This window comes from Eucalyptus grandis, chromosome 6, assembly GCF_016545825.1.
Source record: "Eucalyptus grandis isolate ANBG69807.140 chromosome 6, ASM1654582v1, whole genome shotgun sequence".
Lineage (NCBI taxonomy): Eukaryota > Viridiplantae > Streptophyta > Magnoliopsida > Myrtales > Myrtaceae > Eucalyptus > Eucalyptus grandis.
Genome location: NC_052617.1, coordinates 55,423,937 through 55,450,781, shown reverse-complemented (window position 1 = coordinate 55,450,781; position 26,845 = coordinate 55,423,937). Strand labels below are relative to the sequence as shown.

Sequence of the window (26,845 nt, the reverse complement as noted above, 5' to 3'; positions counted from 1 at the left end):
AAATATAGTAAGGCAATCCGAAGAGGGGACGTCTTGCAAACAGGAAAGTCCACTTGAAGACTTTCGATTGTGTCGACAAAATCAACGTAGCCCTCACCGAGCCAAGAGCCCTTTCCACGTCGAGTGCTGCGAGCGATTCTCCATTATCGTGAGCCAGCTACCGTGAAGCAAAGTTGATCATGACTCCTACGATCCGATACCCGTCCAAACTAGGAAACAACAATCAAGGTAGGTAAAATTCCTATCTCAATTAATTCTTGAATGTTTCGTTTGCTCAATTGAGGTATTGCATTCTTGATTAAACCTCGAATGATGTTATCTTGTCCCATGTTCCCGAATAGCCTTTTAAATTGGGAAATCTTCCTAATTTCGCAACGTACATATGATTGACGGTCCGATTTCATGCTCGAAATACGACCCGCGATCGTACGGAAAAATCACCAATCCGATCTCACGCTCGAGATATGATTCGTGATTTTATTTAAAAATTGGCCAATCCGATCTCATGCGCGAGGTACGATTCGTCAATTTATTTCCCAAAATTAAATGGGCATTGATGATATCTTGCTTGATTTGTGGCCATGTTATCCTTGATGCCTTTATTTGTTTGTCCTCGTAAAATAAAAAAGGCATTTGAGTTAAGATTAGATGCATGTTAGGATATTACTTGTTTTAGGTTATTTTGCATGTCTAGAATAGGAAATTTATTTATTTCGAATTTCTTAAATAAAAATACCAAAAACATAAATTTAGGATGTTAGATTTCTGTTTCACTAGTTTAAATTGCATGTTTAATTATTTGGCAATTATTAATTTCGAAATAAATAATAAAAAGAGAAAAGGAAAAACAACAAAAAAGTCATCATGCATATGTCATGTAGAGCTAGGGCATTCTTTGCACGTCATTGCATATTATGATAGATTGCATGCTTATTAAGAAAATAAAAACCATGTGCACGTCATATAGAATTAGGTTCATACAATGCACGTCATTTAATGATTTTTGTTAGGTCCATTTAATTAGAAATTACATGTCATTAGAATTAGGTCATTTAGCTTAGGATAATATTGCATGATTTTCATTAATTAAGTGAAAACAAAACAAAAAAAAAAAATTGCGTGTTAATTAGAAATCATATTTAGGGTTGATGATGTGAATTCTAAACTAACAACGCAGATGCTTTCGTTGCTATGAGGTAAGTCCTGCAATTTATTCATTTGCTTTCTTGAGTGTTAAATTGGTGGTTTGCGCACCTACATGGTCACCTCACATGTTAAGGAATTAAAATCAATTCAAGTTGTTTGCCAAACATTTTTTTCAAAATAAAAGATAAAGGTACCGAAAGGGCATTAGAGAAATCTAGTGTAACCAAGTCCCCGAACCCATAATCTTTGGTTCGTAGAAGTAAAGTAAATCTCCTATTACTTTACTTGGGTTTCTAATCGACCCACCAAAAATAGATTAGTGGCGACTCCTAATTAAAAATCAATTGCATGTTAAGAACTCAAACCTAAGTCGCGAATTGGTATGGGCTTGGGAGAGCCCGAGTTAAGTCTAGGCTTAACAATCCATTAGCCAAACCCTAGGTGGTTCACCCAAAAAATTGGTCGCGACAGCTTGGCGACTCCACTGGGGACTTGAGTTGAAACTCTTAGTGGACTTAGGCCAATTTTCTTTTTGAAAAATGTTTTTGTTTGGCAGCGAGGATTCCAGGTACGTCCCTAACATTTAAGGTGTTAAATGTTTTTGCAGGATGGGAGGTATAAGGGGAAGTGTTTGTTAACCTTTGTTTTGCAGGGAGGTGTAGGAATGTATGGTTTATTTTCATGAACGAAGTGTTGCTTGATATAAACTGTCGTGCATGCCTTGCATCTAGCACTACACTATTGCACACACAACCCGCCGCCGGACCTAGGCCGCATAGGATCATTTAGGATGGTATTGAGATGTTTGCCACTCCGACCGCATGCTCGCGGTATGAGTCGCCCATCTCAATCCCGAAGTTTCTTTCATGGTGTCAAGAGTACCCACCTCGGTCCGCATGCTCGCGACCCGGGTCGGCTCTTTGACTAAGCCGGAGTCATGAGGACCCGACATAGTCCACAAGCTCGTGGCTAGTCTGATCATCCTTGTGGCTCCACCTTGATAAGCCTTATAGATTAGAAATTGAGCCACTTACCATGCGCATGTCTATGTGATTGCCCATCATTGGTAAAGTAAGTTCTCTAAATTTTTGGCCTTTGGAATTTACTTACTTTATTGCATTATTTTGTCGGTCCATGGCATTAGGATTGTCTTGAGTCTTGATCAATATACAATGGAGACACCGGACATTCGAATTATTTTCCCTCCAAGGGAAGAACTCAGCACTTGGTGGGACAAGTTAGATCAAGATGGCCGTCAGTTTGTAGAGTCACATATTGGTCGATTGCTTCCACTGCTGCGTATCAACATCCATGTTGGCCTCGTCCAAGCACTCGCCCACTGTTGGTGCCCCGAGACTTCTACCTTTATCTTCGGCGGTAAGCATGAGCTCACTCCCACCTTGGAAGAGTATAGCATTGCCATAGGAAAATCCTTGAAAGCTGAACTGATTAATCCGCCTATCGGAATAGATCCTGTTATGACCTTATCTGATTTTCTGAGAATTAAGGAAGACGATTTAAGAAAGGTTTTAAAGGCCCATCGTAATGCATGTCCTTTATCTTTTCTGAAAGAATGTTTTGAAAAAGGCACCTCATTTCAAATGCGTAGGATTTTCCTCTTAGCTTTCTTTGGGTTTATAGTATTTCCTTCTTGCAAGAATGCTATTAACCCTTTGATTGCTCAATTTGTTAGGCAAGTGATGGAAGGAAAAAATTTTGTAAACACTGTTTTAACTGAAACTTTTCTTTCTCTCACTCATTTCAAAAGAGGTGGCGATAAGACTCTCCATTCCTCTCCTGAACTTTTACAAATCTGGTTCCTTTCTCATATAAAAGGATTTGGTGGTTCAATGACTATACATGATGTTAGTAATTCTAATCACCCCATTATGAGATTTGAGAACAATCAAAAACATGCACCAGATTACCATTATTCTAGGTGGCTAGCTTTCATGAAAAAACCAACTCCCAAGGGTTTCCTATGGCATGCTAAATGGTTCCAAGTTCGGGCAGCGAGACTCTCGTGTGGAAGAGTTGGCCCAATCCCTCTATTGGGATTTACTGGAGCATTGGAATACTATCCGACTAGAGTGACTCGTCAATATCAAGTCGTACAAGAGCTTCCCCCGGCGTTACAAGCGGATCCGCTCCAAGTTAGCTTTGTTGATGGAAGCCGAGGCCATGAAGATTCCATTCTCACCATCAAATCGATGTGGGACATGTGCCGTCCACAAAAACTCAAATGGCCCGAGGAGGAATTGAAAGGCAGGGAAATGAAGTACTATGCCTCGATTAAGTATATCAAACGGCACAAGATTCCTGAAGAGCTGCTTCCAAAGATACCGGAGGCACCGTTGAAGATCACCAATCGAGCTGAGAATAAACGCCTCAAAAGAGTTGCTGAAAAAGCTCAAGAGGAGAATAAACGATTGCGCCGAATGGTGTCCCGAATGTATATTGATCAAGCCAAATGAAATGCTTGAATCAATCTTGCTATTTTCAGTTTTAGATTAGGAAGTTTGAGTCATTTACTTTCCTAGTTCATTTGTTTAGGACATCTTGAATTTCTATTTCGATAAGTCTGTCAAAAGCTTCGTTGATGAATAAAGTTCTAGAATATTGCCATGGATCGACGTATTTTCATATGAGAATGCTTATTTTTGTTCATTTCTTATATTAGGTTATAACGGATCCATCACGTTCGCCCATCATCACGCGATTAAGAGCGAGAATGGCCGAACAAACCGAAATGCGTGATCGTGTCTCCGCTGTGGAGACTCAACTCCAACAAGTACTCGCCTCTTTACAACTTGTGACGGATCAACTCCAATTCCTCCAGGCAAATCCAACAGCTGCACCTGCTCTTCCTAAAGTGGTTATCCCAAAGCAAGCAAACAAGGTTCAAACGGTTGACGATGACATGCCCGGACTGGAAGATGATCCATTCCTGATCAATGTGGAAAAGAATAAGCTTGTCAACATCCCTAAGACGGAGCAGGATGAACGCTTTGCTAAAATGGAAGAAAAGTTGAAACAACTGCAGGAGTCACAGAGTTCACTCCCGTTCGACTTGTCCGTGTACGAGAAAGTCAAGATGCCAAAGAAATTCAAAATGCCGGATTTTGAGAAATACGATGGTACTTCCGCCCAAAAGCTCATTTGCGGATGTACCACGTGCGCATGGCCCAATATGTCAAGAACGAGCCTCTCATGATCCAATCATTCCATGCAAGTTTGACTGGGCCTGCACTAAATTGGTATGTCATGAAGAATGTGAACCTACTCAATACCTGGAATGAAGTAGCCGACGCATTTCTCAAACAATACAAGTTCAACATGGACATCGCACCTTCCCGAGAAGACTTGGAGCGGATGGAAAAGAAAAGGAGCGAGTCATTTAAAGAATATGCTGTGAGATGGAGGAACTTGGCGGCTCAAATTACTCCTGAGCCTACCAACAAGGAGCTGATGAAGTTGTTCGTGAAAACCCTTCCGTCCGAATTTCGTAACAGAATGGCCAGTACATACGTCGAAAGCTTCAATCAGCTTATTCCTGTAGGAGAACAAATCGAGATGGGGATAAGAGAAGGATGGTTTACTGAGTCATCTAGTAAGAGATTCACTGCCAAGAAGGAGAAGGAAATGGCTGTGGATGTGAATGTGGCTTATAGCCAAGAAAATGTCAAACGTGCCCCGGCCATCCAAATGAATCCAAGACAACCGCAAACCACTGGCCGCCAATCATTTGCCCAAGCAAATAATAGAAGGCAATTTTCTCCTCTCCCGGGTCTCCATCCCAAGTGCTTGACGATCCTCCGAAAGAAAGGTTTGCTTACTAATGAACCAAAGCGTCCCAATCGCGAAAGCATTCGCGGTTATGACCCGACAAAGAAGTGTGACTACCATAACGGTGAATTGGGGCATTCAACTGACGAATGTTTCACCCTCAAGCACAAGATCCAAAATCTCCTGGACACAAAGGCCTTCTCATTTCAAACTGCTCGGCCAAATGTCCAGAAGAATCCTCTACCGGAGCATGAGGGTACAGTGAATGCTATCCTAGAACCTGAAGTTAGACGGATCAAGAACTCGAAGGTGAATGTGGCAGATGCCTACAAGGGACTGGTGAGAGCTGGTTATTATCCCGATCAAGAGGATGTTCCTTTATCGTTGATGAAGGAAAGAATTGCCAAAATGGTGGATGACGGCATCATCGTGTATGCTGACCATAACTGCGTGGTTTCCACCATTTCCCACATCATCATTGATTGGGAGGAGGAGTAGGCTGCTCTCGATAATGGTAAGGAAGAAGTAGATCCGTCACTTGCAGATATGCCCCCGCTAGAAGATGCAACTAATGAAGAGGTTGTGATTGAAATACCTCAGCCGTATGAGTATGTCAATAATAAAGCGGTGCCCTGGTCTTATGACCTAGATGTTGACCTCGTTACAAGGTCTGGTCGAACTTATGCTCCAAATAATACTCAACCTGCAAAGCCTGTCACTGACGAAGAGGCTAAGGAATTTCTGGCTGTAATTAAAGCAAGTGAGTATAATATCGTCGATCAATTGCGAAAGATGCCCGCCTGATCTCTTTGCTCGAGCTCATCCAAACCTCCCCGTGCACCAAAAGTCCCGATGAAGGTGCTAAGCAAAATTCGTGTACCAGAAACAGTTGAAGCAGATAAGCTGGAGGATTTTGTGGGATCAGTCCTTCTCAAGGACATGATTGCTTTTTCTGATGAGGAATTCCCTCTCGAGGGTAGGGGGCATAATAAAGCACTCTACATATCTGTCAAGCATAAGGTTTCTCATGTGTCCCGAGTGCTCATTGATAATGGGTCCGCCTTAAACATATGTCCATTGGCCACTCTTCACCGCCTCAAGGTAGACCTGTCCAAGGTACATGCTGCAAAGACTTCTGTGAGAGCTTTTGATGGAACGAAAAAGGAGGTAATCGGGGAAATCCATCTTGACGTGCAAATAGGGCCGGTCGTCTTCAACATTCCCTTCCAAGTGTTGGATATCCCTACCGCATTCAATTTTCTGCTAGGTCGTCCATGGATACACACTGCTGGAGCAGTCCCTTCAACTCTACATCAAGCTGTGAAATTTGTGATCGAAAGGAAGCTGGTCACTGTGTATGGTGAGCAAGACCACCAGATTTATCACGAGACGGCTATCCCCTATGTAGAGTCGGACTCTGAGCTCGAATCAAGTTACCACTCATTTGAGTTAGTGTCTACCATACACGCTTCTCGAGGCTCATCGCCGCCCACTCCTGAGGTTTCAGATGCTGCCCTCATGGTAGGAAGAGTAATGGTTGGGAATGGTTTTGTCCCTGGCAATGGTTTGGGAAGAAATGGTCAGGGTATTCAAAGCCCCATTGAAGCCCCTCAGAGGTCCCGATCTGCTGGTTTAGGGTACCATGGAAGAGGTGGGGAAAGTTCTGGAGGACGAAGACAGGAAAGGCGGAACCCGCCACCTGATCACAGGCGAGGAAGGCAAAACCCATTACTCCCGAACATTCGCGAGACATTCCCTGGTCCTCCAATGATGATGCAGGATGAAGCAGAAATAATGGACACCCTGGGGCAGCCAAGCGGAAAATTCGACTATCTGGTGAAGTATTCGGCTCCTCCCAGTTTCTACATTGATCCCCGCAACATTGTCCCAGATGGATGGGGTGGCATGGATGATCTGACACCCCCGGAGACGAAAAACCCCGAAGATGCATTGGAAGGAATCTCTAGTCTCTTCGATGATGTCTTTATAGGGACCATTGACGAAGGACCTCAGGAGAAGATGGGCTCTAGCCCACAAGAGTAACTCATTTACTGCTTTCTCACATTCCCCTGCGCGGGAATTTTTATCGCTTTCTAGGGCTTGTTTTTTATTTCTTCTTTTTTGCTTTCTTTTTAGGGCTTGAAAATTGCATTTCCATTCAATAAATGTAATTGATTGATGAATATCAATAAAATTACAAGTTTTATTTTGAGGGCATGATGAGGTACACCAAACCAGCCCGGTGATGATATCCAGCCGATAAAAGAAAAAGAAAATCCAAGGAGAATTTCGAGGCCAGGCTCCATCATGCTTTCTCATGTCAAAATGTTTTTTTAAAAAAAAAAAAACAAAAAAAAAAAAAACAACAACAAAAACATAAAAACAAAAGGATAGATTACTTTGTTTACTTCATGTTTCAGGAGCAATCTTACGACATACAAAAGTATGGTCCATGCAACAAATGCTGACATTGACGACCTCGAGGACTTGAATGAAGATTCCATTGAGGTGCAGCGAAGCTGGGAACAACATGAAAAAGCCAAGGCTCTCACATCCGAGCAGATTGTCACTATTAATTTAGGTGACACCGAAGAAGTTAAAGAAATTAAAATTGGGGCAAATCTTCCCAAAAACGAGGCCAAGCGCCTAACTTAGCTACTAAAGGAATACCAGGATGTCTTTGCATGGACCTATGCTGACATGCTTGGTTTAGACCCATCAATCGTCGAGCATTGCTTGCCTACTAATCCGGACGTACCACCTAAGAAGCAAAGGCTCCGGAGAACTAAGCCCGAGCTCTCGAAGAAGATAGAGGAAGAGGTGATGAAGCTTCTGAAGGTGGGATTCATTGAAGTCTCACAATACCCTGAATGGGTGGCTAATATCGTGCCGGTGATGAAGAAGGATGGTAGAGTTCGAGTTTGCGTCGACTATCGAGATCTGAACAAGGCTAGCCCAAAAGATGATTTCCCGCTGCCTCACATAGATGTCCTCGTGGATAGTACTTTTGCCGGATTTGAACTATTCTCATTTATGGATGGGTTTTCCGGATACAATCAGATAAGGATGAAGGAGGAAGACAAGGAAAAGACTGCATTTATCACCCCGTGGGGGACTTTTCATTACAAGGTCATGCCTTTTGGGCTCAAGAACGCAGGGGCAACTTACCAGCGAGCCATGGTAACACTATTCCATGATATGATGCATCAGGAGATTGAAGTCTATGTTGATGATATGATCGCAAAGACTCGGCCTGGAAGAAGCCATGTGGAAACCCTGAAGAAGTTGTTTGATCGACTCCGTGAATTCAAGCTTCGGCTAAATCCCACTAAATGCGTGTTCGGGGCAACATCGGTAAATTACTCGGATTCATTGTAAGCGTAAGGGGATTGAGATTGACCCATCCAAGGCTAAGGCCATATGCGAATTGCAACCTCCATCAACAAGTGAAAGAAGTTCGGAGCCTCCGGGAAGACTAAATTACATAGCCCGGTTCATTTCCCAACTCTCGAAACGCCAAGCCATTCTTCAAGCTCCTAAAGAAGAATGCACGAATCAACGGAATGATGAGTGTCGAGAAGTGTTCAACAAGTTAAAGCGACATTCGATGAATCCACCAGTTCTTGTCCCGCCGTCACCAAAGCATCCCTTGATTCTCTACCTCACCATTCATAGTGAGTCATTGGGTGCAATGTTGGCTCAAGAGAGTCCTGTGGATAAAAAAGAACGAGCCATTTATTATCTGAGTAAGAAGTTCACTGTATCAGAGCTGAAATATTCTGATGTTGAAAAAACTTGTGCGGCATTGGTGTGGGTATTGCATAGATTGGGACAATACACACTACATTATCAGACATTTCTCGTAACTGAGAACGACCCCATCAAATATTTACTTGATCGGCCAGCTTTGGTGGGTAAGTTGGCCAAATGGCAAATTTTGATCTCCGAATTTGATGTGCAATACATGCCACAAAAGTCGGTTAAGGGACGAGCGATCGCTGATCTATTGGCCGAGAATTTAGGAGTCTCTAATGACGATGACAGTTTCCTTGACGACCGTGTTTTGAGTGTAAATGAAGACTCATGGAAGATGTTCTTTGATGGAGCTGTAAACTTGTCTGGTTCTGGTACTGGGGCAATTCTGATATCCCCAGATGGACAGCACTATCCGGTAGCTGCAAAATTGATATTCCCATGCACTAACAATGTGGCCGAGTATGAGGCTTGCATCCTCGGACTTCAAGCCGCAATCGAGATGGGTGTGGCCAAGTTAATGGTATTTGGAGATTCGGCACCGATCATATTACGCATCGTAGGTGAGTGGAAGACCAAGGATGCCAAGTTGCTCCCGTACCACAAGTACTTAGAAGATCTGGTAAAGGAGTTTGATGAAATTTCATTTGAATACTTGCCAAGGGCTCACAATCAATTTGCGGATGCACTTGCGACTTTGTCATCTATGTTGCAAGTCACTGACGGGTTAGAGGTTGAGCCTTTGAAGATAGAGGTGTTGCCGAAGCCGGCTTACTGTATGATTATAACTGAAGAACCTGATGGAAGACCGTGGTATTACGATATCATGAACTACATTAAAAGGTAGGAATTTCCCAAAGGGAGCACTCCTTCTGATAGGAAGTACATCACGAAGATGGCCTCAAAATTCTTCGTCAGTGGCGAGAATTTGTACAAGAGATCTTATGATTCAGTTTTGTTACGGTGTGTGGATGCAACCAAAGCCACTCAAATCATGCAAGAAGTGCACGAAGGAATATGTGGCCCTCATATGAATGGGCACATGATGGCTAAGAAGATTATGAGATTAGGCTACTATTGGCTCACACTAGAAAGTGACTGCATCAAGCATGTACGGAGTTGTCATCGTTGCCAGATCCATGGTGATAAGATAAATGTTCCTCCAACTGAGCTGCATCAGTTTTCCGAGCCATGGCCCTTCTTAATGTGGGGCATTGATGTGATCGGCCCAATAAATCCGAAAGCTTCTAATGGGCATCGATTCATTTTAGTGGCCATAGACTATTTCTCCAAATGGATCGAAGCTACGTCATTTGCAAGTGTCACTGCTCGCAATGTTGCGAAATTCATCAAACGTGACATAATTGCTCGTTATGGTGTCCCTGAAGCAATCATCACTGATAATGGGACCAATTTGAACAACAAACTTGTTGATGAGTTGCTCGGAGAGTTCAAAATCAAGCATTTGAATTCGTCTCCTTACCGCCCTCAAATGAACGGGGCCGTTGAAGCAGCTAATAAGAACATTAAGAAGATTTTGGCTAAGACAGCCGAGAATTATCGAGATTGGCATGACAGGTTACCCTTCGCGCTGATGGCGTATCGAACATCAATCCGCACTTCCACTGGGGCTACCCCGTTTGCTTTGGTGTATGGCATGGAGGCAATTCTACCTGTAGAAGTGGAGATTCCTTCTCTCGAGAGTTTTATCCCAAGTGGAGTTGTCGAAGCTGAATGGTCACAACAAAGACTTGAACAATTAAACTTAATTGATGAGAAGAGGCGAAGGCGCTTTGTCATGGCCAAGCTTATCAGCAAAGAGTTGCCAGATCCTTCAACCGAAAAGTACGACCGAGACATTTCGAGGTAAATGATCTTGTTCTAAGAAAGCTGTTGCCAATTTTCCCTGATCTTGGGGGCAAGTTCGCCCCAAATTACAGTGGTCCATATGTGGTGAAGAAGGTACTTCCTGGAGGTGCCTTGATCTTGGCAGAAATGGATGGTCGTGAGTTTTCCACTCCAGTTAATTCTGATACTGTCAAGAAGTATTATCCATGATAGAATTTGCCATGTCTTGTCTTGAATTGCAAGTATTTTATCATGAATAAGATGCCTCAATCAGTTGAATTGTTCAAGTTTGTCATAAATTTTGCATTCTTCTTCCTTAATGAATCGTGTGAGATAAATTGAATGTGTCAAATGAGATACCTTGGAATGATGAAAGGCAAGCTTTGTTCCATACACTACCCCATACACTAATCCTCGGTGAGTTGTGTGAAAGAGTTCCATGCCCGTAAGGAAGAGGGTGATCTCGCAAAGGGTACACTAACCAAGGTGACAAGAGGCAATTTCTTCTTCTACCTGAAACACTACAAGTATGCCCATTGTTTAGCCATTCGAGCCCACACACATGAAGAATTTTTAAATCATCCCTGTTAAGGATCATCCCACATTGGGACAAAGTTTGAAATGAATGAAAGAAATTTTCTTACTCACACTTGCATCAATCTTTGAGTATTGCTCTCGCGTTGTAACTCGTATGATAATTTAAAGTGCCCTAGGATGATGAAGAGCAGTCATTTCTCTATCCTATACACTTTTATCCATTGCATAGCCCACTTGAGCTTATGAATTCATTTCATATTAAACCCAGTTGGTGATCATCCCCCACACTGGGGCAAGACAAAAACACTCAAGTAGCATGAACTAGAATACCGACAAAAATGGAGATTTTGTTAAAAAAAAATGCAAAAATGGGGCATGAAAAAAGCAGTGTGCCTGGTAAAAGCAAGGCCGATGCCCAAAAGAAAAAAGAACTCAAATGCTGTTGCAATCAATGAGTGCAAAAAAAAAAAAAAAAAAAAAAAGAAACAAAAAATTCTCCGACAATGGAGAAGGAAAGTGGTGGAAATGTCAAGATGATCACCAACATTGACCCTCTAAACATTTTTTGAGCCTAATGATCCTTTCATTTCACAACCCATGAATCAAGCCTACGTTACGTCCCTTGCAAAGTCTCTTCAGATTAGGGCACTTGAATTAACATAAGAGTTCATATGCTTGAAAGCATCGCTTGAAGAAGTACGAGTAAGATAATTACTTCCTCATTTCATATGTTTCTTGACTTGAAAATCCCAAGACAATTATTAAATGTCATTTTTCAAATAGCCCCGGCTTAAAGAGTCCCCTTTGTTAAGCCGTTGACCAAACCCACATTACGGTCCCTTTTAAAGACCTCTCAAATTGGTGAGATCGTACCACTTGCGAGATTGCTCAGACCCTTGTTCGGCATGACGATGGTGAGATAGAGTGATTGACAAAATCCTGCATCAAAGGTCAGGATGAAATTGCCATTTTAATGAGGATGAGAGAAAAGTCCTTTCAGACCAAAGGATCCCTCATTTGACACATTCATGACACTCATGTGTTCAGAATGGAAATTAGGTGATGCAAGATTAATGTAAATCATCATGAACCTTAATTATATTGATGCATGTTTATGATTACAAATGCATGTTGCCTCTCCTACGACCATGTTTTGCAGGAGATGTATCCCCGAAGATTGGAGATGTTACCAGGTAAGTCTCTATCCATACCTTGAATATGTGTCATTGCACAGGTGATCCCTTTTAAGCATAGCGACACTCAATTGAGTTGTCCCTCAAAGATTTTTCTCCAGATTCAATCTGATTAAGGCGACCGAAGAATGGTTCGGGATTCGATGAGGCAAGGTTGGGCGATCGAAAAATGGTTCGGGTCTAGCCAAGCAAAACCTCAATTTAGGCGACCGTAGAATGGTACGGGTCCTAGACAACATTTATTGCTTGGGACCGTAGAATGGTACGGGTCCTGGAAAAGCAATTTCTTCATTGTAGAATTACGGGTCCTGGAAAAATAATTTTCTTCGTTGAGGCGACCGTAGAATGGTACGGGTCCTTGACAACACCTATTCCTTATTCAGCGACCGTAGAATGGTACGGGTCCTGGAAAGTGAATCCCCGTTTAGGCGACCGTAGAATGGTACGGGTCCTAAACAAAACCTTTCTGCTGTACTAGGCGACCGTAGAATGGTACGGGTCTTGGGAAAGCAGTTCCTTACAAAGCATTTCTGCCGTATTGGGCGACCGTAGAATGGTACGGGTCCTGAGAAAGCAGCTCCTTTCTGCCATACTGGGCGACCGTAGAATGGTACGGGTCCTAGGAAAGCAGTATCTTCACAAAGTCATGTTACTATTCTAGGCGACCGTAGAATGGTACGGGTCCTGGACAGGTAACACTCACTACCTCGAATTACTTCATCCTCCTCGTAGGTAAGCTATCCCAGGTAGGTTTATCTATCATTTGCATTAGTATTTCCATGCATCATATAAATTGCATTAAAAAATGGAATTCATGTTTCAACAAAAAAATCATTCATTGCATGAGCATGACCAAAATTTAAGTCTCAGTTTGTCTTTGAAGGCAACCTCTACGAGCTCACCTTCAAAGAGGGGCAGCTGTTGACACCTAAATTTTGGCGACCCGTTTAGTCGTTTATCGCATAAAAATCAGGGATTAATTTTAACCCCTAAAAAAATATATATAATTGCATAACATATGGACGTTAGGAGCATTATCATAATAAGGAGTCCACACAAAGTTGCATTGCATGGAACTCGCGCGAAATTCGGAGATGGACATTCAATATTGCGGACAAGGAGCCCACTCACGTATGAACTTTAAAAAATTGGCGTGGGCATCAAAAAATCCAAAGGGGTGACCAATGTTTCTGCTGAGGAAGATAACGAAGAAAAATGAAATTTTGGAGATACTAAATGTATATTCTCTTCACACATATCTATAACAGTATATCCGGTTTGTCTTGAATAGATTTGAAGCAAAGAGGGCAATTGAATAATTCGGCAAAGTGCAAGAGGTGTGGGAATCGTGAAATAATATAATAACAAATTATGCTTCAAGATGAATTCGTACCGATAGAATGTGAAGGAGAAGCAAGGCGACGACAAAATATCGCTCACTCTGATTGGTATTTCCAATTCGGAAACGCAAGGGAAAATATTGAGGGAAAAACAGGATAGGCATGCAAGAGGTAATTGAGGAAATGTGAATTTCAACGATTCTTTTTCTTATACAAATTTCCTCTTTTGCAATACAAGGTAGGCAGTATAAAAGGGAAGGCCACAGAATGGAACAAGGAGGGATTTTTTCGGGTGATAATACATTCAAAGCACGGCACATTGAGAGAGAGGAAAAGGGAGGAGAAGTCGATCGTCTTTCTTCCCCAGAGGACCGCGACTGGCTTCATCCATCTCCACAGCCCGACGTTGTGTTCTTGTTGCGAGCTTCACACCGACACTGCTGAGTCTTGCTGCCGGTCCACTACTTGTGCCGCTGCCACGAGCCCGAATAGCTGCTGCTCGTGATCCATCTCCCTCGCTGGGGACGATCGAGATTGTTCCCCACCGCACTGCTGCTCTAATCATCATCCCGAGCCTTGTCCGTGACGAGTTATTACTTGGTGATCCTTGCTAAGCTTCCATCCACGCCAGCCTCGAGGCGTCCTTACTACTCGTGCTGATTCGAGAAGACCCGTATTGTGACGACTGAGTTGCCCGTGACCTCGCACCAGAAAAATTGTAGCTGCTCCATTCTCCGTCGACGACGTTGCTAACGTCGTCACACCGAAAGCCTCTTGGTGCTTTTCGCATTAAATTTTTTGTGCCTCTGCAGGTTAAGAGGAGAACTTCAAACGGTGGTCAAAAAGCTCTAGTGGGGGTTATATTAAAATATAGTAAGGCAATCCGAAGAGGGGACGTCTTGCAAACAGGAAAGTCCACTTGAAGACTTTCGATTGTGTCGACAAAATCAACGTAGCCCTCACCGAGCCAAGAGCCCTTTCCACGTCGAGTGCCGCGAGCGATTCTCCATTATCGTGAGCCAGCTACCGTGAAGCAAAGTTGATCATGACTCCTACGATCTGATACCCGTCCAAACTAGGAAACAACAATCAAGGTAGGTAAAATTCCTATCTCAATTAATTCTTGAATGTTTCGTTTGCTCAATTGAGGTATTGCATTCTTGATTAAACCCTCGAATGATGTTATCTTGTCCCATGTTCCCCGAATAGCCTTTTAAATTGGGAAATCTTCCTAATTTCGCAACGTACATATGATTGACGGTCCGATTTCATGCTCGAAATACGACCCGCGATCGTACGGAAAAATCACCAATCCGATCTCACGCTCGAGATACGATTCGTGATTTTATTTAAAAATTGGCCAATCCGATCTCATGCGCGAGGTACGATTCGTCAATTTATTTCCCAAAATTAAATGGGCATTGATGATATCTTGCTTGATTTGTGGCCATGCTATCCTTGATGCCTTTATTTGTTTGTCCTCGTAAAATAAAAAAGGCATTTGAGTTAAGATTAGATGCATGTTAGGATATTACTTGTTTTAGGTTATTTTGCATGTCTAGAATAGGAAATTTATTTATTTCGAATTTCTTAAATAAAAATACCAAAAACATAAATTTAGGATGTTAGATTTCTGTTTCACTAGTTTAAATTGCATGTTTAATTATTTGGCAATTATTAATTTCGAAATAAATAATAAAAAGAGAAAAGGAAAAACAACAAAAAAGTCATCATGCATATGTCATGTAGAGCTAGGGCATTCTTTGCACGTCATTGCATATTATGATAGATTGCATGCTTATTAAGAAAATAAAAACCATGTGCACGTCATATAGAATTAGGTTCATACAATGCACGTCATTTAATGATTTTTGTTAGGTCCATTTAATTAGAAATTACATGTCATTAGAATTAGGTCATTTAGTTAATATTGCATGATTTTCATTAATTAAGTGAAAACAAAACAAAAATTGCGTGTTAATTAGAAATCATATTTAGGACTGCTGATGTGAATTCTAAACTAACAACGCAGATCCTTTCGTTGCTATGAGGTAAGTCCTGCAATTTATTCATTTGCTTTCTTGAGTGTTAAATTGGTGGTTTGCGCACCTACATGGTCACCTCACATGTTAAGGAATTAAAATCAATTCAAGTTGTTTGCCAAACATTTTTTTCAAAATAAAAGATAAAGGTACCAAAAGGGCATTAGAGAAATCTAGTGTAACCAAGTCCCCGTACCCATAATCTCTGGTTCGTAGAAGTAAAGTAAATCTCCTATTACTTTACTTGGGTTTCTAATCGACCCACCAAAAATAGATTAGTGGCGACTCCTAATTAAAAATCAATTGCATGTTAAGAACTCAAACCTAAGTCGCGAATTGGTATGGGCTTGGGAGAGCCCGAGTTAAGTCTAGGCTTAACAATCCATTAGCCAAACCCTAGGTGGTTCACACCCCGAAAAAATTGGTCGCGACAGTGTAACTTGATGTACAAGTACACATTCAGAGAGTTATATGCAAAATCACATAATCACCTTTGGGCAGAATACATGACATGTAATTGTACACTCCCCACATGATAAGGGTTATGAGAATATATTCCAATCTTCGTGAATTCATCATCTTTGGGCATATGAACCATTAGGATCGGTCACTCTTCCACCACACTATCATGTATCCCTCCATGAACTAATACACAATCACCTCCTTTGGGAGTATAACTATGCATTAGACTAGGAGACATCACAATCAATATACGAGATCGAAATTTCTCAAACCTAATCAAGTATGCCACTTTGGCGGTCACAACTCAATTGAATCCTTGAAATTTTCTCATACCAGGGATATAATCTTTACATCTCACATACACCACATACATGTGATTTAAGTTTAGTGATAGGGGCATCATATCACTCAAATCACATGCTATGCTAATTACATTGCCTTATTCATTAATAAAATACAATAAATTTTAATTTTTATTAATGAATAACACTTTTATAATGTTTATGTGATAACATATCAGTAACCCAACACATGTATTTCCAAAAACACAGAGAATACAAGAAAAATACGCAAAAATACACTAAAATTCACATATTTAGGGCTTTGCATGTATTTTCACATTCATAAAATCATCAAACATGCAAAATAAATTCACCACAAGATAGAGGACGGCCATATGAATCCAGCGCCGCCAGCCACTCGCCGAACGGAGGCTCCACGCGCCCACACGCGCTACCTGAGTGCGCGGCGCGCGTTCGACGCCCAAGCGGCGCATGGCCGCACGTGGGGGCACGTGTGGCCTCCTCCGGCGACACGCTGCCGACCTTCATGCTCGTCTCATCGAGCCCAGTCCGAATATATAATTTAATTTAATTTTTATTGAATGAAAAATCTCGAAAATCTCAAATTATGGCAAAATCATTTGCGTTCATGTTCTAGGGTTATGGAGGCTCTGATACCACATGTAAGACGCAAATTGCGCAACCCCAAGATCTCCATAACTAGAACAAGAACATGCATAATTACGCACCTGTTTTGGGATCCATTGTTCTTGAAGCGGAAGCGGAAACATAATGTTCCACGCGCAAGTCCTTCTCCTCTATTGCCCTTCGTATCACTGGCTCAATGAGGCGGCCCCCCCTCACGTGTAGCGTTAGGTAAATGTCCCTTAGGTGAGGATACATGTGAGAATTAGGGTTAGAGGAGAGATTTGAGCACTATTTATAGAGTTTCCAGCCAGTCCCTCTCATTACGGGTCAGGCTCAACTCGGCCCACACTAGCCAGCCCATATTAGACTAATTAAGAAACCTTCTATCTCACCTTAGACCAAAGCCCGTAAAACGGTAAACGTTAAACGGTAAATTACAATATCAATTAATGTAGTCCACAATTAGAAAAACTCTTATAGTCTCTTGACAGCAGAAAGTGGCGACGCCAACGGCATTTATGGCGGCACAACTCAGATCGAAAAGGAACAATTCATTACTTATATTTTTTATTTTATTTTATTTTGTGCAATCTAGGTATGTCCCGTTTCCTTGGTCCTATGTAATTGTCCAATTTTCTTTTGTCCTTGTCCTCTCTACGTCGTTTTTATCTTCTTACAATCAAGAATTGTGCTTCTAGATTTTTTTATTTTTAACTTGATATTATCGGGAGAATGGTGATGGGATAAAGAAACTTGTCCTGCATAAGGCATGAGGCACGTATGGACATCTCTACTAGTTTTAAGTCGCGGACAGGAGCGTAAACCCTGCCCCTCCCCATTGCGTTCCCCAAGTACCTGCGCAATTGCTTCTTTTTTCTTAGAGTCCCCAATTTCTCAAATGAAGTAAGCGGCTAAATTAAGAAGGTGATGGATTATTATTATTTATTTTGGTTGAAAGAAGGCCACTAATTGCATTGTGGATTTGCACGTGCTTTTTTTTTTTTTTTGAAAAATTATCCAAAAAGTTCTCAAACTAGTAGAAATAATTACGGTGATCAATTCAGTTCTAAAATTTTTAATTGTGCTAATTTATTCATAAATATATTGTTTCAATTATGTCAAAGCAATCTTAAAACTTTTGATGATTTGTCAATTTAGTTCTTTTGGCCAATGATGTGGACAATTTTTTTCTTCTAAATATGTTTGAACTTTATCTTTTCTTCTGTTTTTCCTTTTCCCTTTTTCCCTCCATTGGCCATGGTCAAGCCTCGGTGATGGTTGGCGAAGGTCGCCGACCTCGGGTAAGGGTGACTTGGGCCTGGGCTGGCAAGGTTCACCCTTCGCAACCCAGGCACAGTTGTCCCTCACTTGAGGCCAACAACGGCGACCCTCGCTCAAGGCCAGTAGAGAGGAAAAAGGAAAAGGAAAACGAAAAATGAAATTAAAGCAAAAAAAAAAAAAAAAAAATCATAAAATTTTAAAAAATTGCAAAAATTGTCAACATTAGCACCGATCGTGCCACGTAGGATGATAAGCGGTTTTCGGCCAAAATTGGTTGAAATGACTAAATTGACAAATTGTTAAAAAGTTTAGAACTAAATTGGCAAATCGTCAAAATGTTTAGGACTAAATTAGAACAATTGAAAGGTTTATGACTAAATTGACTATCGTTTAATAAGTTCATGACTTCTTAGATAATCTTATTTGTAATTTCATAGTCTGCTTTTAGCAATTTGATTGTATCTTTGTTTCTCACCCATAAATGATGCATAATATTTTCGAATTATTTTGTTGAGCTAATCCTCCTTTTAGTCTCTCTCTCTTCAAAGCTTAAAAGCACTTGTTAAATTAGTGGAAGCTAATTTGTTGACAATGACGTAGCAATTCCCGTTGACCTGTTTGGACACATGGGCAGGCACTAGGGGTGTGCAACCGGACTGGGTCAACCTAGTTCCCAGATCAGCCCACCCAGAAAACAGGGTCGGGAACCGGTTCCGGTTGAAACCGGTCCAAGAACCGGTTCCCAAAGTTCAGACCCTGTTTGAACCGATCCGGGAACCGGTTCCGAGGGAATACCCACCGGATCAACCGGACAGGCTCAGGAACCGGTTTGAGAACCGGTTTTTAAGGCAAAACCCTAATTCATTTCTAACTTTCAGTTTCTATCTTTACTTTCAAGCTCTCACCTCCGCCGATCCATCCGAGCGCTGCGCCGCTGACGCTGCTTCCGCTCACCCATCGTCGCCTTCCTCCCACGACACTCACAGCCGGGAACGCCCCCGACAACACCAGCTTCGTCAACATCACCGACCTCCAAGGCGGCAAGGTTGGCTTCAGCATCGTCGCCCCCGGGTTCAAGCTTGACTCGTCGTACACCAAGTCGGTGAAGTAGATCCCCTACAACATCTCTGTCCTCTAGATCAACGCCCCCATCCTAGTCCCGGCCATCCTTGCCGCCCCGACGCCGTCGGCCTCGGACACAAACGTGACGGCGCTACTTGAGAAGGCCGAATGCAAGACGTTCACGAGCCTCCTCGTCTCAAGCGGCGTCATCAAGACATACGAGTCGGCACTAGACAAGGGCCTAACGGTGTTCGCGCTCAACGTGAGCTCGTGTCGCTCCTACTGTACCATGCGGTGGCGAACTACACCCCAATCGAGTCCCTGAAGACAAGTAGTGCCCCAATCAACACCCTCGCCACGAACGACGCCGGGAAGTACAATTTCACCGTGAAGACCACCGGCGACTCCGTCGCACTCGACACCGGAGTCGACTCCTCGCGGGTGGCCAGCACGGTGCTCGACTCCACCCCTGTCACAATCTTCACCGTCAACAACATCCTCCTCCCGGCCGAGCTGTTCGACAAGTCCCCGTTCCCCGCGCCGGCACCGGAGCCAGTAAGCACGATTTTTACTCTTCGTCGTGAGCTGCCGGCTAATTAGTTCTACTTACCCCATGATATGATCTGTATTGCTGAATTTTATCCCTTTTGTAGTTGATTTTTCTGCTGAATTTAGTGGTTGGCTAATCTTCCAAGGTTTCATATGTTATTCTCTGCTTTGGACTGGTAGAAGTCTAGCATCTTAATTCACAGAATTGCCCAAATGAAGTAGGTCCGTGAGGATCTTGATTTTCACGAGTGACTATTTAAACTGAATGGTTGCTTGGGTCCGTGAGCACCTTTGTGAATTCCTCTTTTATTTTATGAAAGTCTGGTTTTGAATCTTTCCGGCTGTTTGCTCTTTTGATTCATTCTGGTTTGTTACCTGTTCACAATCCAATATCAAGGAAGGCGAAAAAATTGATTTATTTGCCATTATTGCCATGTCTTGTTTTTTCTTGAACCCAGTTTGCGTTTGCTTGTTTATGTTGAATAGGTTATTCCACAGGGAGTATTATCTGAAGCTTGTAATTCTTGTTCGTGATAGAGATAATAGGAAACTTGTATTTTCACAGCACTGAAGTTAAGTAAAAGTGGAGTGATTTCTTATGTTAGACCATGAATTACATAGTGCCAAAAGATCAGCATTCTACATTTCCAATGCACACCTAATGAGAGATTTGATTTACCATGTTAGACCATGAATTACGTTTTGTCTCCAAAGTTACATTGAGAGATTTGATTTACTATAAAAACTAATATGTTTTTGTAGAATCCTAATGTTATATAATTTTTTTTTTTCAGTTTTCAATCAATGGATCAAGACAAAGACATATTAATGGAAGTAGAGGGACATAATGAAATGAGTCCACTCATGGAATTGCCATTCCATGGAGTTGATGAAGTGGAATCTGCAACCTTAAGCGCGACAAACAAGGTGAGGTTACCTAACTCTCATACTGCTTCGGGTAAAAAGCGAGCTAATCAATCAGATTGTTGGGATCATTTTTCGAGAATTATAGATGAGAAAACATAAAAAAACAGTTAAGATGAAGTGCATTCATTGCGGGATGGATTATGTGTATAATGTTAATCATTGAACCACTACTATGTGGAAAAACTTGAGAAAGTGCAAAAAGTATCTTCGTACACATAAAAAGCAAATGTTGATTGTATCACGAGACAGAGATGTGGTTGGCGAGGTTGGGGAAAATACTACTACTAATAGTGTCTTAACGACATGGAAATTTAATTAAGAACGTTGTAGGAATATGCTTGCTCGAATGATTATTATTGATGAGCAGCCATTTTCCATGGTTGAGCGTATTGGTTTTCGCGATTTTGTTATTGAATTACAACCTTTTTTCCATCATCTTTCACGATTTACAATGGCAAGAGATTGTATGAAGTTATATCTAAGTGAAAGGACTTGTTTGAAAGCTTACTTTGGTAAGCTTAAATCTAGGATTGCACTCACAACGAATATGTAGAATTCTATTCAAAACTTGAACTATTTGTGTCTTACTGCATATTATATTGATGAAAATTGGTAGTTGTAAAAAAGAATAATCAATTTTGTGATGACGCATAGTCATAAGGGTAAGGAGATTGGTAAAATGGTGGGGAAATGCATTTATAATTGGGGAATAGAAAGAAAGGTGTCCACAATAATAGTGGATAATGCAAGTTCAAATAATGTGGCCGTTAGTTATTTGAAAGAAAAATTGTCAGAAGAAAGATTTTTTATTTTGAATGGCGATGCTTTACATATGAGATGCGCTGCTCATATACTTAACTTGATAGTAAGAGACGGATTGAATGAGGTGCGTGCTTCTATTGCACGCATCCAAAATATAGTTAGGTATGTGAGGAGTTCTCCGGCGAGAGCTAAGACATTCAAAGCTTGCATTGAGAGTGAGAGGATTGCATACAATGGTTCGGTTTGTCTTGATGTTGTCACTAGATGAACTCCACTTACATGATGTTAGATACCGCCATAAAGTTCAAGAAAGCTTTAAAAGAATGGAAGATGAATATTTATTTTTCTTAAAGGAAATTGACAATGATCCTTCTGAAGATGAAGATTGGGAAAATGCCATCATTCTTTCTAAATTTCTAAGATGGTTTTATGATACAACCAAAAGGATGTCGGGTAATTCATATGTTACTTCAAATGGTTATTTTGATGAGATAGCTAAGTTGTACAAGTATTTGAATAATGTGGCGAATTCTTTAGACCCAAAACTTCAAGCTATGGGTTTAAAAATGAAATAGAAGTACACGTATTATGGGAGTTTTGATAAAATTAATATGATGGCATTGATTGCGGTTGCATTAGATCTTACAAGGAGTTGAGTTATGTAAAGTTCTGTTTTGAACAAATCTATGATGATGAAGCAAAAATTGATGAGATGCATGATAAAGTGAAGGTCGCTTTGGAGAATTTGTATAAATCTTATGAGCGATCTTTTGTTGGCTCTTCTAGTAAAGAAAAAATTTGGTGATTCAAGTGTGAGTAACAGTAGTAGTGTTTCCAATGTTGATATTGATGACAATGATTGTGAAATCGATGCTTGGCACAAAAGCTTTCTCCATGCGAAGAAAAGAGTATTGGATGAAAACAAATTTGAGCTTGATCGGTATCTTAAAACTGAAAGTGAAGATATCCTTAATATTGATATTTTGATGTGGTGGAAGAGTATTGGGTCAAAGTATAAAATCTTATCTTTGATAACTCGAAATGTTTTGTCTATTCCCGTAACTACCGTTGCTTCAGAGTCGGCTTTTAGTACATCGGGATGTGTACTTGATGGCCTTCGAAGTTCTTTGACTCCTAGAGGGGTGGAAGGTTTAATTTGTACTCAAGATTGATTAAGAGCTATTCACGTGCCAATTAATGTTGAAGAGTGTATCGAGAATGCATAAAAGTTTGAGGCGGGTAAGTTATATATATTTATTTTTATCTTGTAATTCATTCGCATAACTATCTATTAAGTGAATGCCTTATTTAATCTCTCTCTCTTTTTATTTATTTATTTATTTATAGATTTGGATTGTCTTACCAAGGATATTATCATTGGAAAATAAACTTCATTTTGTGGAAACTCCAATTTTGTGGTAAGTAAATAGACTTTATTAAATCATAACTTTTGCATGTCTCTAGAGTATAGATTCTTGTTGATTTTTCTTTATATATGAATTTTAGGTTTTTGTCAGAGATTTTGTATCATATGGAGCGCAAGGCCAAAGAAAGAGAAGAAGATCGAGCACATCAAGGATAAGGTTGATATGTGATCAGCCAAAAATTGTCCTACAACTAATTAATTGGCTAAATTGTTAACTTGTATATTATTGGAATATGAGAAACTCGATGTACCTTGTGGGATCTTGGGATGCGAGATGGTCGAATTATATACTTGGTTGTTTTTTTCAAGGGGGGTCCAAATTTTATACATGTTCCCAATGAGTTTGGTCGAATGATGTGCTTGGTCCGGCCTTTTTTTGTTTCAGCAGACAACTTATCTAGACTTGCTTCTCTAAGGTTAATAAAAAGATACAACAATTTTTATGCAAAACAGGTTCCAATATAAATAGGGTCAACCCTGTTCCTGGATCGGAAAAATAGGATAGGTTGGGAATAAGGTCCAATGCAAACAGGGTCGGGAACATAGTTCAAAAAAAGAGAACCGGTTATAATAGGGTTGGGTACAGGGTCCGGGTCTAGACCCTACCCACCCTGGACCCGATCACCCCTAGCAAGCACGGGTGCCAGAGCCATAATGTTGCTTTTGCTTTGTTGGTGGTTAAACAAATACATCAAAAGAAGGCGTGAGGCAAAGCTCAAACAAAATTTCTTTAAACGTAATGGCGGATTTTTGTTGCAACAACGCCTAACTTCTATTGAAGACAAACATGTGGAGAAAGGCAAGTTATTTGCCTTAACAAAGTGTCGAACGGGGCTACAGATCATTTCAATAAGAATCGAATATTGGGTCAATGTGGTCAAGAAGCTATTCACAAGGGAGTGTTGATAGACAAAACAATTATTGCGGTCAAGAAATCCAAAGTTATTGATGCATGACAAGTTGAACAGTTTGCCAATGAAATCGTCATTCTCTCTGAAATCAATCACAGAAATATGGTAAAACTATTAGGATTTTTTTTGGAGAGTGAAGTCTCTCTTTTGGTATATGAATTTGTCCCCAATGGAACTCTCTACCGCCATCTTCATGACCCAAACGAAGAATTTCCCGTCTCATGGGAAATGCGATTAAGAATTTCCAATGAAGTTGCCATGGCTCTTTCATATTTGCACTCTGATGCGGCCAAACCGATTTATCATCGTGATATCAAGTCATCAAATATACTTTTGGATGAAAAATATCAAGCCAAAGTGGCAGATTTTGGAGCTTCCAAATTGATTCCCATCGACCAAACACACTTGACCACAAAGGTGTGAGGAACCTCTGGATACTTGGATCCTGAGTATTATCAAACAAGTCAATTTACGAACAAGAGTGTCGCGATCAAATTTTCGGGTGTGAACCACTTAGAGTTTGACTAATGGATTATTAAGCCTAGTCTTAGTTCGGGCTCTCCTAAGCCCATACCAATTCGAGACTTAGGTTCAAGTTTTTAACATGCAATTAATTTTTAATTAAGATTCGCCACTAATCTATTTTTGGTGGGTCGATTAGTAATGGAAGATTTACTTTATTCCTACGAACAAGAGATTTATGAGTTCGGAGACTTGGTTAAATTATATTTCTCTAACGTTCTTTCGGTACTTTTCTCTTTTATTTTGAAAAATGTTTGGCAAGCGGCTTGAATTAGTTTTAAGCTATTTTCCTAACATGTGAGGCTTTCATGTGGGTGCACAAACCATCAATTTAACATCCAAGAAAAGCAATAAATAAATTGTAAGACTTACCTCATAGCAACGAAAGCATTTGCTTTATTAAATCAGAATTCACATCAACAACCCTGCATATGATTTTTAATTAGCACGTAATTTCTTTTTTTTTTTCACTTTATTTAATGAAAAACATGCAATATGCAATGCAATATAACTAAATGACCTAATTCTAATGTCATGTAATTTCTGATTAAATGGACCTAATAACAATCTCAAAATAACGTGCCTTTCATGAATCTAATCTTATATGATATTTACATGACATTTTTTAATTTTTTCCTAAAAATGCAATCTATCCCAGAGAATAGAACTAATTTATTCTAAGATATTTTTGTATTTTTTTTATGAAATTCGGAATTAGGAAAATGTGAAAATTATTTAATGTGATTAAGATTCTATTCAATTTACATTAGGAATTAGGTTAAGCCGAATCCTAATTTAAACTAAAATATTATCTTAACCCAAATAATCCTAAAATGCAATCTATCTAATATCTAAACTTATAGTAAATTAAGAAAATTATTATCTAGAATTAAACTAAGTACAATTTTATCATAATATGCAATGACATACAAAGAATGCCCTAATTCTAATTTCTTTTTCTTTTTCTTTTATGAAATTCGAAATTAAAATTGCCAAATAATTAAACCTGCAATTCAAATTTAAAAAAAAAACTAACATCCTAAATGAATGCATTTTTTAAGAAATTCGAAATAAAATCCCTATTCTAAATATGCAAGATAATAGGAGATATTTTAAAACAAAAATAATCCTAATTCAAATATTTTTTGGATTTTTTCTTTTTACAAAAGTAAAATTAATTTAACTAACATGATGGCAAATTAGATAAGATAAGATCGATATTAACAAATTGACGAACCATATTTCGCATATGAGGCCAGATTGGCCAATTTTTAAATAAATCGTGAATCAAATCTCGGGCATGAAATCGGATTGGCAATTTTTCAAGCGATTGCGAGTCGGATTTCGGGCGCGAAAATCGAACTATCAATCCCAAATTTCATAAGCAATTTCATGTCAAAATCTCAATCTTACGTTAAGGAATAATTATACTAAAAAGAAAAAATAAAGTAAAGTAAAATAAAATAAGTAAATAGAAAAACTACCTAATGTGATTTTCCTTTTTCCTTTTGTTCTTTTATTCTTTTTTTCTTTCTTTTCACGCAAGGCTTGCGCGTGGTGGTGGGTCTCTTGGCTTGGTCGGGACGGTGCGCCCCCGAGGTCGTGCTCGTGATGTCGGCTATGCAGATGTCCAGCAACAACACCGCAACAAATCACAGCATGCGACACGTAAAGATTGGATTTTTTTTCTTCTGGGTTCCTACTCCCTTAGTTGATACTCGGCGTCAAGAACAACCTGAAAGGCCTCGACGCCTGCGTTGACTGCTGCGGTCGTTGTGGTGAAAGGCAGCCGCGGGTGGAGGAGCACGGTCGTCGGAGCTCCGGCAAGGGGGCAGCAGATGCGCAGCTGACTCGAGCCGCCGTGGTCGCGGTGGCGTCGCTCGGAGAGGGCTGATTCGGACTGGCGTGCAAGGATGCGGCGAAAACAGAGGCGGCGATCGGGCGAGCTGCTGGTGACGGGGCTAGGCCACGGCGTAGCGAGGACGTCTTGTTGCGGCGGGCGCGGCTTCGGGCGAGATGCGCGGGTCGCAGGGGACAGCAAAACGGGGAGTCGCTCGAGGAAGGGGCGACGGTTCGGATCGGGACCTGCGTCGTCGAGGCCACGGCGTCGAGCACAGCGAGAACAGGAGGCCGGCGAGCGGAGCAGGATGCGGCCGCTGCAAGCGTTCGGGTTCGCGGACGGGTGAGCGAAGCAAGGCGCCGTTGCTGGTGCAGTGGGTAGGGGCGGCGGCGTCGGTCCAATGGCGAGGTGCTCGCTGGTCGTCGGAGTAGCAATCGGGGCGGGTCGCGGCGTCACAGCAAAGGCGTCGTCGCTCGGGCGGCGCAGATGGCGAAACTGCAGGGGCGTCGGAGCAGAGGCGGGGCAGCAG

The 26,845-nt window shown here is 41.0% G+C and overlaps 1 pseudogene; it reads left to right on the top strand.

Moving 5' to 3' along the window:
- Positions 1-20,792: 20,792 nt before the first annotated feature.
- On the top strand, positions 20,793-26,370 carry LOC120294561 (annotated as a pseudogene).
- The last annotated feature ends 475 nt before the right edge of the window (positions 26,371-26,845 follow it).